At 43.8% G+C, this 11,466-nt stretch overlaps 1 pseudogene; it reads left to right on the top strand.

Annotated features, from left to right (window-relative positions):
- Positions 1–8,811: 8,811 nt before the first annotated feature.
- On the top strand, positions 8,812–11,003 carry LOC148028970 (uncharacterized; annotated as a pseudogene).
- Positions 11,004–11,466: the final 463 nt, after the last annotated feature.

The following is an 11,466-nucleotide window of genomic DNA, read 5'->3' as shown; positions in this document are numbered from 1 at the left end:
GGACCACTCGGACCAATCCGTCCAACTGGGACACTCGGACGAGTCCCAGAATCGGACCAACTTAAAATCGGACCAGCCAGAATCGGACCACCCTGTCCAATCCGATTCCCAGAATCAGACCACGGACCACTTTTTGATCCGACTCCTAGAATCGGACGTGAGTAAAATTAGACCATTGGCCGATCGGACCAACCCAAAATCGGATGTCCGATTCTGATAATCGGACTCTTGAAAATCGGACATCTTGAAATCGGACCAAAAAACTGTCAAAATCGGACAGGTATCCAGAACACAAGTTTTGACGCATCTAAACCCCGAAATTGACCCCAAAGGCTACGTAGAGCTAAAGGCACATCACAGATCCTCACTAGGCTAAAATTTAGAGCACGTAGTTCAAATTTTGGCTATAAACGGTCCTCCAAATTGCATATGGCGTCTACCGTAACGGCCCTGCGGGCCGGGGGGGACTGCCCCCCCCCCCCTCCCGGAACCCCACAGAGGGGGCTCTGTCCCCTCCGCACCTCCCCCGAGTAGGTTGGAGAGAAAACGCGCGCCGTGACAGGCCTTCCAAATTGGACCCTAGTGAAGTAATGGCTCTACACCAGCATGGATGCTCACTTGCAAAAGAGTAGCCAAAAGCCCATACCCGAACAGAGACAAACAGAGACCCTAGAACCTCAACGAGCCAATCTAGCCATCAAGGGCAAAAAGGCCACACCACGAGAACACAAAGACATTGTGTTCAAATCGTGTCTAGTCGGAGCAAAAGGCAACTTCAGCAAGCTACAAATGCGCAGATGACTAGACATGACACTCTTGACGAGAGATGTACCTTGAATAGCACTGCACTGATGATCCAAGACAGCAGTGGAGAATCCACATCTGGTCGTGCAATCGAGAACTCAAGGGCATCTATCAGAAGGCTTAAATTTACAAGCCAAGACCCGGAAGATGAAGACATAGTACCACCTGCTTATCTTAGGGTCAAACTCACCGCGAAAAGAGAGCATACCATCGATGCTCTGATTGATGAAGGAGCAGATTTTAACATCTTGACCTATGAATCATGGACCATACTAGGCCAACCAGAGCTCACACCGACTAGTGCAACTCTTAGCCCTTATGGGGGACACCCACAAGCACTCATGGGGAAGTGCAAGATCCTAGCAACTATTGAAACTGAAAGCTTGCCTATCCTATTTCATGTTCCTCCAAATAGTGCTGGCTGCGGGAAAGAAACCCTCCTTGGAAGACCCTTCAAAAGGGCGACCAAGTGTGAGGCTGACTATGTAGCACAGAGGATACACCTAACACTATCGGGTGTGAGGATAGTCACAACCTTTAGCAAGGGTGACCTCATCAAACCTCGAGGGAAAGGCAAGGAAGGTGCTGACGTAACAGTCAAGCCTACCAACGAGGGCAAGGATTTGTTGGAAGAGTTGATACAAGCACAGGTCGAACAACGAGGACCAGTGAGTGAGGCCATGCTTGAAACAAAAAGGTCAAGAGACAATGCCAAGGACGGGCTTTGGACTTACAAATATCGTAGAAGACCCCAAAAGAAGCCCAAGCCTTATAGACGGAGGCGTCGATGGAGAGCTAGCACAACGCCATGACGGATATCCAAGGTCTTGCTCCGGGCTCAAGGGTATTATGCAGGCAACCGATGGATTTGGGTGCCAAAACCCCTTGCTAAACCTCCCTGGTCGACTGAAGGCCAGAGTGCATCAAAAGCAAAGAAGCACAGGAGGAAATCTAAGAGAAACCCTAGGTCTCGAGGTAAGAAACCAGACATGAGTGTTCGAAAGAAAGAGCCTCAACCTAGCATGCTTAATAAGAAGATGTCATATGTTGAGCGTGCACAAAAGCCATTAGTACCCAATGAGCCTTTAATTTCCCAAGGGGAGAACAAACATCATAGGCACAACATTTCTCATGGCGAGGCTGATCACTCAACAAAGCGAATGGCACAATCGTCTAGTAACCTCGAGCAGATCATTCAGCGACGAGTGCCAAGTCCACCCAAGAGTCCTAGATCTCCTACGCCCTCTTCTCCCAAACGGACATAGGAAGCACCACAGAAGTTGTCAAGGGCAACTGCTCAATTCCAATCTCTACCTCCATCTAAGCTTCCAACCGTCAATGCCATCTGTAGCTCTCGACCCAAGGATATGCCTGAGCCACCTAATGCGACTAGATCAACTCATGTTCGATCTACACAAATGAGTGCTCAAAGGCCAACGAAAGACACAACCACTTCTAATCGCCCTAGGGACTTGACACCGCAGTCTACCAATGGTAGCCAATCCATTGAACTAGCCACCACTACTTCCAATCAGGGCTCACAGCAGTCACAGCCCTTGGCCGTGACAATGCCCCTTGCAGAACGTGTCTTTAGTGGTTTGCCTAAGAAGGAGGTGTCGCAACCAACTTCATTAACAACTCCAGCACTCTCAAAGCGCCTAAAGCCGAGACTGGAGGAGTTAAACACAAGGGAGTTGGCTGAAGAGCTAGACACTCCGAAAAGGGAGGCAGTTGTGCCCTCACAACCGGGCAAGGCTATTCAGCAACCCACGGCTATGTCCCATAAGGACACACTAGAGAAGGGAAATGCTGAGGCCCAACCAAGCACATCAATGGTAGATATAGGCCACGGTCCTGAGTCGTCGAGAGAGGCACCTTCATTGGCCAAGAAAAAGAGGAGAAAGCAGAGAAAGCAGCAACAGATGCAGGTGGTTGTGGACCCCAAGGACATTGAGACGAAGAGCGCCGAAGAGCCGATGAATAAAGCATCGAGTCCACCCACCAATGAACCCATTAATGCCTCTCCTAATAGCGGTGAACCCTCAGACACATCCGTGTGCTCTGACAAACCAAAGCAACAGTTGCCATCAACAGTTGCTTGCAACACTCTATCCACTGACAATAGAACTCACATTGATCAATCAACAGTGGATAGAACGCTGTCACAACAGGGTGACCAATCTGTACCAGTCACATCCGAGGAGAACCATGACAAAATAGCAGCAAAACCTCAGGAGAACCGTAAGAACCCCAAGAGCATAAGAAATCCTAGTGTTGACCAATCTTGCTCATCTAGGCCTGAGCCCCCAGGCATGCTAAAGCCTAAGGAAATCTTAGAACTTTGCATGAGATAGCAACCGAGCAAGCCCTCGTTGAACATAGAAGTGTCGCAGAATGCTTAACTGAGTTGGAGGCTAAGCTCAAAGTGGTCGCACGTGTCTACGTCCTTACAGACGTGGGCACGATCCCCAAGGAGCAGCTTGGAGAGTACTTAACCTTTCCTCTATCATGGGAAGAACAAGAACATCTTAACGGGCACTACGACAGGCTCCTGCATGAACAGATGCGGCTCATCCCTGACGAGGAGGCTGATGAACTACGCTTAACCGTCACGTTCAATGAAGTGCTCTACCGACCGAATCTCGTAGACCTAGAGCTACTAAAGCGACTGTCAGTAGGCCAGAGTCAATTTGAGCGGCGTTGGTGTGAAAGCCGCATCGTAATGGCCGAACTAGGGGCTCAGATCATGACGGTCTCAGAAGAGCGGTTGGCCAAATGGCGGTCTCAAAGAGACCCAACCTACGTGGCACCAACTTCCCTTCGAGTGCTCACTGACATTCGGGGTATGGACTTAGCTAACACTAGGCTACTGGGCCCTTTGATTGATAAGGTTCTCACCGAAGAGGAGTTACATATTGCCAATAGACTCGGTCAAGGTTTCATACTACTCGACGTGGCAAAATATCTATCAGTATTAAGTCAGCTGCCACGAATACTAGATGCGTGTGCCATGCTTTGGTACAACCCCGAGTTCTACACTTGGTTCTTATCCTCGTGATGTGACATGGATTCATAGATATGTATATAAATAAACACTGATTTTTGTGTCACCTTGTATAAACAATATCAACACACACCAGCAGAGCCCCAATCACCCGGCCATCCAGACTCGCCCCGCCTCGTACAAATCGAGTAGCCCATAATGCATAAGGGGCTTATCAAATGATAACTAGCCAGGACTTTTTGTTTTTAAATGGTTGAGTGTTTCCGACTTGTTAAGTGTTGACATGTTCCTGACTTGTATGAACTTATCATATCTGCGTTTAATATATGCTATGCCTTTAGCAAAAGAAAAAGCTAATCAACCGCAGGTGATAAATGTCTAGTCAACACCATAGAATTCAAATAAGTGATGTCTCCTTGCATTGCACTGGTTTATTATAGTTGCGGCATACATAATGCATATGCTCTCATGAAGCAACAAGTGAATGCAGGATAATACAGGTCCCTGTGCGAAAATGCTCAATGCCCAATCACCGCAACACCCACAACCCCACAGCGAGCCGCGGCAAAGCCACGCTGTTGAAAGCACCCTTGCCAATCGCCCACATTGCATGGCCCACAAAACATTCCTGGGCCATGCCCCCTTTCTGGGACAAGCTCTATAGTTGGCTCACGGCAGTCGTCACCTCAATTGTACCCACATCGCATGTGCCGCAAGGAGGGTTGCAATATCTCAAGTGTATCTCCCCCTTCTGCCAACTGCTTCTCTAACAACGAGGCTAGGGCACCATCATCGTGGTACTATTCATTTTCGAAGCCTTCGAAGCTTGACATTTTCCAACCCATGGAAAGGCTGATAGCCTCAACATATTGTAATGGTTGTACTCAGGCAAAAAAAAAAAAAGAAAGAAAGAAAGAAAGAAAGAAAGAAAATGAAAATGAAAAGAAATGAATGGAAAAATAAGAAGCACCCACGATCACAGCACAGAACCTAGGGGTCCTCAAATTAGGTACGTATGGTGACCTTGGTGGATCGGCTTCGTCCCTAGTCCCCTAGCCCCCTACAATCACCCACAATTGTTCAGGGCACATCAAGGGCAGGACATACCTGGGGAGCTTGTCTCGCCTAGGGTTAGACCCGTCACCCTGACCCACTTGCACAATTTTCTTTTGCACTCTGCCTTAGTACCATTGCAATCAGTGGTGATAAGCACCGCACGATTGGCCATGAAAAGTACACCGTACTCATCAAGCAAGTCCATAAGTTTCCAGCTACTGAAAGTGTGGTGTCCCTGTATTCAATTATGCTCCATCGTGTAGTCATAATGCAAAGGATGCCTCGTATACCTTCACGTGTACTTCTTCTCAAACAACTTTGCGTCATCCACACATTGTTATGAGAAACTAGCCCACGGTCTTCTAACTACGTAATATCTAACTATGCACAAGCACTTACATAATATCTATACCAAAGTATATGCACAGTTTGGGTCCTCAAGTGTAGGGCAATACTCTCAGCTTGCTTAGAGTTCGACCTGTCTCCCAAACTAATCAAATATGTCTTGTGCACGATAAGAAGACTAGCACTACCCCTTAGGGAGAGACCACACGAGAGGTTTTCAAATTGCAGGTGTTGAAGACTCCACAGAACGTGTCATTCGATCTTCATCAACACCCAACTCTGAATGCTTATTCCTTACCATCCGACAAGCCCACAAAGAATCGACAGGTGCAGAATCCCCAACAAACCAACACTTGTGCTGACCATCAATGCAATCCCCAACACGCCATAGCCCTACCACCAACTCCAACAACCTTCCACCAGCCACCTGAGCCACCAACAGGCCCCCAGGACCTTCTAACACCACCACCAACACTCCTCCAGGGAAACCACAGGCGTCCTTGTCACCCACGTCTTCGGTGCATGCTACAGCCTGCTACCTATGACGGTGAGTGCCATGGGACTGGCACTCGTCTAGGAGGGGGGTAATGTTAACCCCAACACGAAGAAAGCAAAAGGAAGTGGAAAAGACGCAGGGCAAAGGCGGAAAAAAGGTAGCCCAATTGAAGAAAGAAAAGGAGAAAAGGCCAAAAGCGCAAGGGCAACCTTAAAAGTCCAAGGCAAAGGCAAAAGGGGAAAGGCGCATTTTAAAATAAAATGGCGCACCCTGAAATCTTGTAAAAGAGCGCCGAGCTCTCACCCGTGCAATTTGTAAATGTAGACGGGCGGTGGAAAGGAAGATAGGAAGATAGAAGGACAATGGGAAAAAGGGCCAAGGCTACGGCCAGCCATGTAAAAAGGGGAAAAGGGGATGACCGTCCAAAAGGGATTTAGGGTTTTGTATATAAAGTTGAAAAGTGAATGAGAAGCTCATTCTTGTGTGTGGCCAAAAGTAGCTCTCCTCTTCTTCTTCTTCTTCTTGTTCTTGCTTGCTTGAGCTTGTGCTTGAGAGAGGGAGTGTGAGAGTGTGAGGGAGTGAGTGTGTGAGGGTGAGGGACCGAGGAGGAGAAGCTCTCCATCTTCTCCTCTCTTCTTCTCTTCTCTTCTCTTCTCTTGTCTTGCTCGCGGCAATGGAGCTTGGAGGGTGGAGCTCGAGGATGGAGCTTGCTTGAAGCTCGCACTTGGATCGTGGAGCTACCAGAGTGCGCAGGAGAGGAGGTAACTCGAACGGCATCAAGGTAAGCTCACTACACCCGTAGATATGGATGGTGCATCAGCTATGTGAGAGGTAGCCATTAGTGCTCGACTTGGAACGCTTGAAACAATAAGTGGTCCGTGGGTCTTGGCGGTTGAGTGAAAGCTCCCACAAAAGGACAATGGAAAATAGGGCCTAGGCTATGACCGACCATGTAAAAAAGGGAAAAGGGGATGACCGCCCAAAAGGGAAGTAGGGTTTTGTATATAAGGTTGAAAAGTGAATGAAGAGCTCATTCTTTGGGGTGTGGCAACACTAGTCTTCTTCTTCCTCTCGTCTTCTCTCCTTCTTGATTGAGTGTGCTCTTGAGAGAGGGAGTGTGAGAGTGTGAGGGAGTGAGTGTGTGTGAGAGTGAGGGATCAAGAGGGTGAAGCTCTTCACCATCTCCTCTCCTCTCCTCTACTCTTCTCTTCTCTTCTCTTGCGCACACGGCTATGGAGGATGGAGCTTGGAGATGGAGGAGGCTTGAGGATGCTTGAGCTAGCATCTAGAATCGTGGAGCTACCGGAGTGCAAGGGAGAGGAGGGTACTCGATCGAGCATCAAGGTAAGTTCACTGCATTTGTAGGATCGACGGCGCGTCGGCTAGGTGAGAGATAGCCATTAGAGCTCGCTTGGAACACTTGAAACAATAAGCGGTCCGTGGGTCTTGGCGGTTGAGTGAAAGCTCCCCAGGGCTCTTTCCTCCTCTTGGCCCACCATCTTAGATAGGAGTTGCCATCTTGTCCCAACCACCAACCCCCACCTCACACTAGCCACCTCACATTGGACCTAGCACACATGCCTTTACTCCCCTAAGCTTAATCATCATCTTAGCCGTGTTAGCACCCCACACACTCTATGTGGCACACATTGTGCTTAGATGTCACACACAAACACACATATGGATACACAAAAAACACAAACATGCATGCAACCATTATTTGATAGCATGTAAACCCATATGCATGCTTAGTAGGAGACAATGCACACCTTTAGCTTATGAAAGGTGTTGCACTAACACATCATGCACACACTACATCCACATTCCTGACACACACATTGCATTAGCCTAGTCACACAACATTAACATAACATGAGACACTCTCACTATAGGATGTGCCACATGACAATTTATGTGCACAAATACACAATGCACTAAACGTTACAACAATCACCCATTCATACACATAACACTCACATATGCCACATCCCACCTCAATGCACATACCACACACATGCATATGTCTACTTCACATCACTACATGCACAATTGATACATTCAAGTATACAACCATTTACCCCCTCGGCATGCTTCTAGACTAGGTATCATTAGTATACCTTGAGACTTAACTTCTCACCCTTTAGAGCCTAAAGCACACAAAAAACAACCAATATACCTCTCCTCATTAGGTCACATATGGTTCTTAGTGCATTAGGATAAATTGAACTTGAGTAAGAATTTGAGTTGTAAGATGGGCCACTTAGGACATAGTGAAACACTTCACTTGAAGAGTATGACCCTTGCTTTTGGAAATTATTTTCCTTAAGAACAAAAGGTTCTTCAATCTTAGGGCTCATAATGTTGGAGCCCAAACTACCTCTTTATTAGCACTCCATCCTATGTAGGCATCTTGTAATAAGAGCCAAAGCCTCAACACATTGCTTGGAATTCTCTTCAGGCGATGAAAGAAATACTCACACCACAATATCTTCTTGCACAAAGACCCTAGCAGTGCAAGCATACACTGTGTCCTAATTGCTACAATGTGCTTGAATGTACCATCTTATCCTATTGCATAGCACACCTAGGATTTGGACACTACATACACATCACACCCTAGTTTACTTGTGCATGTATACACTCATTGCTAGGAAATCATACTATTACTCTCATGACAAGTAGTAGACTTAGCACTAGTTTACATTAGGTTTGTGTTGTGCTCCACCCGCAATGGCATTTGCATCCTCTTGCCATTTACCTTAGGGACTAGAAGTGGATTCCTTGAACCACATGTTGAGTTGATAAGGAGCTACACCTAAGAAAGGAGCATGTTAAAAGATCCATCTTCAATGGATGAAGCAAAGCAAAGAAAGCAGATTTCTTTAGCTATGGCAAAGTTTTGGCACAAGCAAAATCTACGGCTTACAAAAAATGCCTAGAGAGAGTTATTCAAACAATTCTTGCTTCATCTAAATTTTCAAGTTTTGCAATCATAACAGGTAATGTTGAGAGCACTCTTTTATCCAACATTCATAGCAACACGCTTAGCCAGCTCAAGGTGCACCACTCCACACATCAGATCTTCTTAAAGAGATCATATTTGATGATGGTGCTAAATAATGCTAATGGTGCAATATAAATGAACCATCCAAGACTAATAGGTATTTTGGGTGTTCATCAAAGAAATATTGCTGCAATGAACCATACAAGAATAACATGCATTTTAGGTGTCCATCAAAGAAACATTGTTGCGATTAATTCTCGTCTTGAGATTAAAGTTGATAAGAAAGTTTTGCAATTGAATGCTTGTCAAAGACAATTAATTATCATCTTGAAATTAAACATGATGAGAAAGTTTTGCCATTGAGTGCTTGTCAAAGACAATTGCCTCAATGCAATATCATCACAGTTGAAGTAAGAGATCTAGTGTGTGCCTTTTGGAGCATAGAGACTTGAGTTTCACCCAACAAAAAAGATATATATTGGAAGTAAATTCGATGAAAAAGTGTTGTGAAGCATCTCGTGCATCTTCTCAATGACTTCTAGGTTAATTTGAACCATTTCTAATACCTTTTATTCCACTATTTTGTGTCAGGTGTGCTATAGTCTACATATAGTGCATGCCATTGTGCCTAATACATTCCCTATAGCAAACCTACATCACATCATTTGTTTTGTGTAGAAACATCCTAGATATAAAGGTGCTTAAATTGTACTTTGTACAACCCTATGTTTCTATGTTAGGCACTCAAAAGAACCTTTCATCTAATCTCCAAGCTCCATCATCTCTTTACTTTCATATAAGGGACATCCTTAGAGCATTCCATTTTATTTGGATATTAGCCTACTACTAGCATTGTATTAATTTGGTACTTTGTAGTAATACCATCATGATATTTTACTTTGCCAAATGGGGTGACAAAATGGCTTCACTAGTGTATTATATCCCATAGTATAGTACCACAAAAGTTTTTGTAAAGTTCCAAATTTGCGATGCATAGTAGTAAATGGATCTAATACTCTAGTACATTTCTTAGTATAGTACCAAAAGGGATATTTGAAGTACCAAATCCTTTCGTGAAGTACCAAATTTAAAATGTACAATACCAAATGGATATACTATTCTAGTACATTCCCTAGTATAATACCAAAAGGGTATTATAAAATACCAAATGCTTCAGTGAAGTATCAAATTACTTCTGTACATCATCAAAAAGATCTAGTACTCTAGAACACTCCCTAGAACAATACCAAAAGGGCACTATAAAGATTCAAAGGTAAACATCGTACCAAATGGGGGTATCAATGGCTCCAATACTCTTATATTTCCTATAAAAGTACTAAATACTTTTGTGAAGTTCAACATTGGTACTTTGTAATATCAAATGGCTCAAATACTCTATTATATTTCTTAACACAACACCAAAAATTCTTTTATAAAAGTACCAAATTGGTTATGTATAATATACCCAATTGGATTTGTGTAAAACCAAAAGGGGCACCAACTAGGTCTAGTACTCTGTTATTTTTTCTTCAATGGTAGAAAAGTATTTTCGCAAAGTGACAAATTGGTTCTATACCATACTAAGTTGGTTCTGGATAGAACCAAAGGGGATTATTAAAGGGGTCCTAGTACTCTGTCACATTTCCTAGCACAATACCAAAATTTTGATCTAAAGTCTTAGATCGATATTGTAAAGTATCAAATCGATATTGTGGATTTCCAAATCTATACTGAATAGTACTAGATAAGGGTGCCAAGATGTTCTAGCATAGTACCAATGATTAAAATGAAAAACTAACCTCATGAGCTTGAATGTTTAATCCATAGGTTGAGTTGTACCAAAAATTCAAAAAGGCCCATCCAGAAGTAAAAATATATCTTAGATACTTTGATGCATTAAAGCCTTACTTTGTTTAAAAATTGGAGTGGTATACCTGTTGCTGTGTATATCATTTCCAAATGATATATTTAAAGGAGGCACTTAATCTGATGAGACAAAACAAGTTAAGGGACCATGGAAAGGATAATGTATGCACATATTTTGTCTATTGGAGAAATGATGATCCAAGTCAATGTATGGCAAATCAACTAGTATATCATAGCATCACCAATATGTGCCGAAAGGCTCATGATTTAGAATTCCATGCAAAAATATGCTTATTTGGTGATTGTGGTAGATGTGGAGTTAAGAGGTTGACAATGTGTTCTAATGAGACTTTAATGGATAGTAGGGGCATGGCTATGAAGATCTTCATAGATATCTCAACAAGGCAAGTGTATGCATGTGGGGTTGAGAAGAAAAGAAAGGACTTGGTAGTGCAATGAATGAGAAGCTCTAATTTTATTGAGGTGTTCTCTTCTCATCTTATATGCTTCATCAAGTAGAAGTTCATTTTTCGATGGTAGGCACAACAATATAAAGGGTGCTTGATGAAGTTTCCATATGATCTTTGTTTCAATTATTGACTTTGTAGGGAATTACTCATTTAAGATGCAAAATAAGATACAATCCATGAATTGGTGGTCTAATCAAGTTACGATACTTGTTCACATAGCTTATGTAAGGAATGCGAGAGATGCTATGGAAAAGACACTCCATTTTACATATTTGAAGATAAGTTGCATGATATTCTCTTTATACAATATTGTTTTCTTCTCCATGATAAGTGATTGAAATAGAAAGCCTATTATTTACAATGTCATTGGGTATGGTCAAATGGTGCAACATCTCAATTCAAAGCTCAAAGACCTTTCTAC

The sequence above is a fragment of the Lygodium microphyllum genome, chromosome 11, assembly GCF_053477565.2.
Source record: "Lygodium microphyllum isolate KBCC chromosome 11, Lygodium_microphyllum_v1.1.10, whole genome shotgun sequence".
NCBI classification, from domain to species: Eukaryota; Viridiplantae; Streptophyta; class Polypodiopsida; order Schizaeales; family Lygodiaceae; genus Lygodium; species Lygodium microphyllum.
The sequence above is the reverse complement of the archived record's forward strand: the minus strand, read 5'-3'. Positions and strand labels throughout refer to the sequence as shown.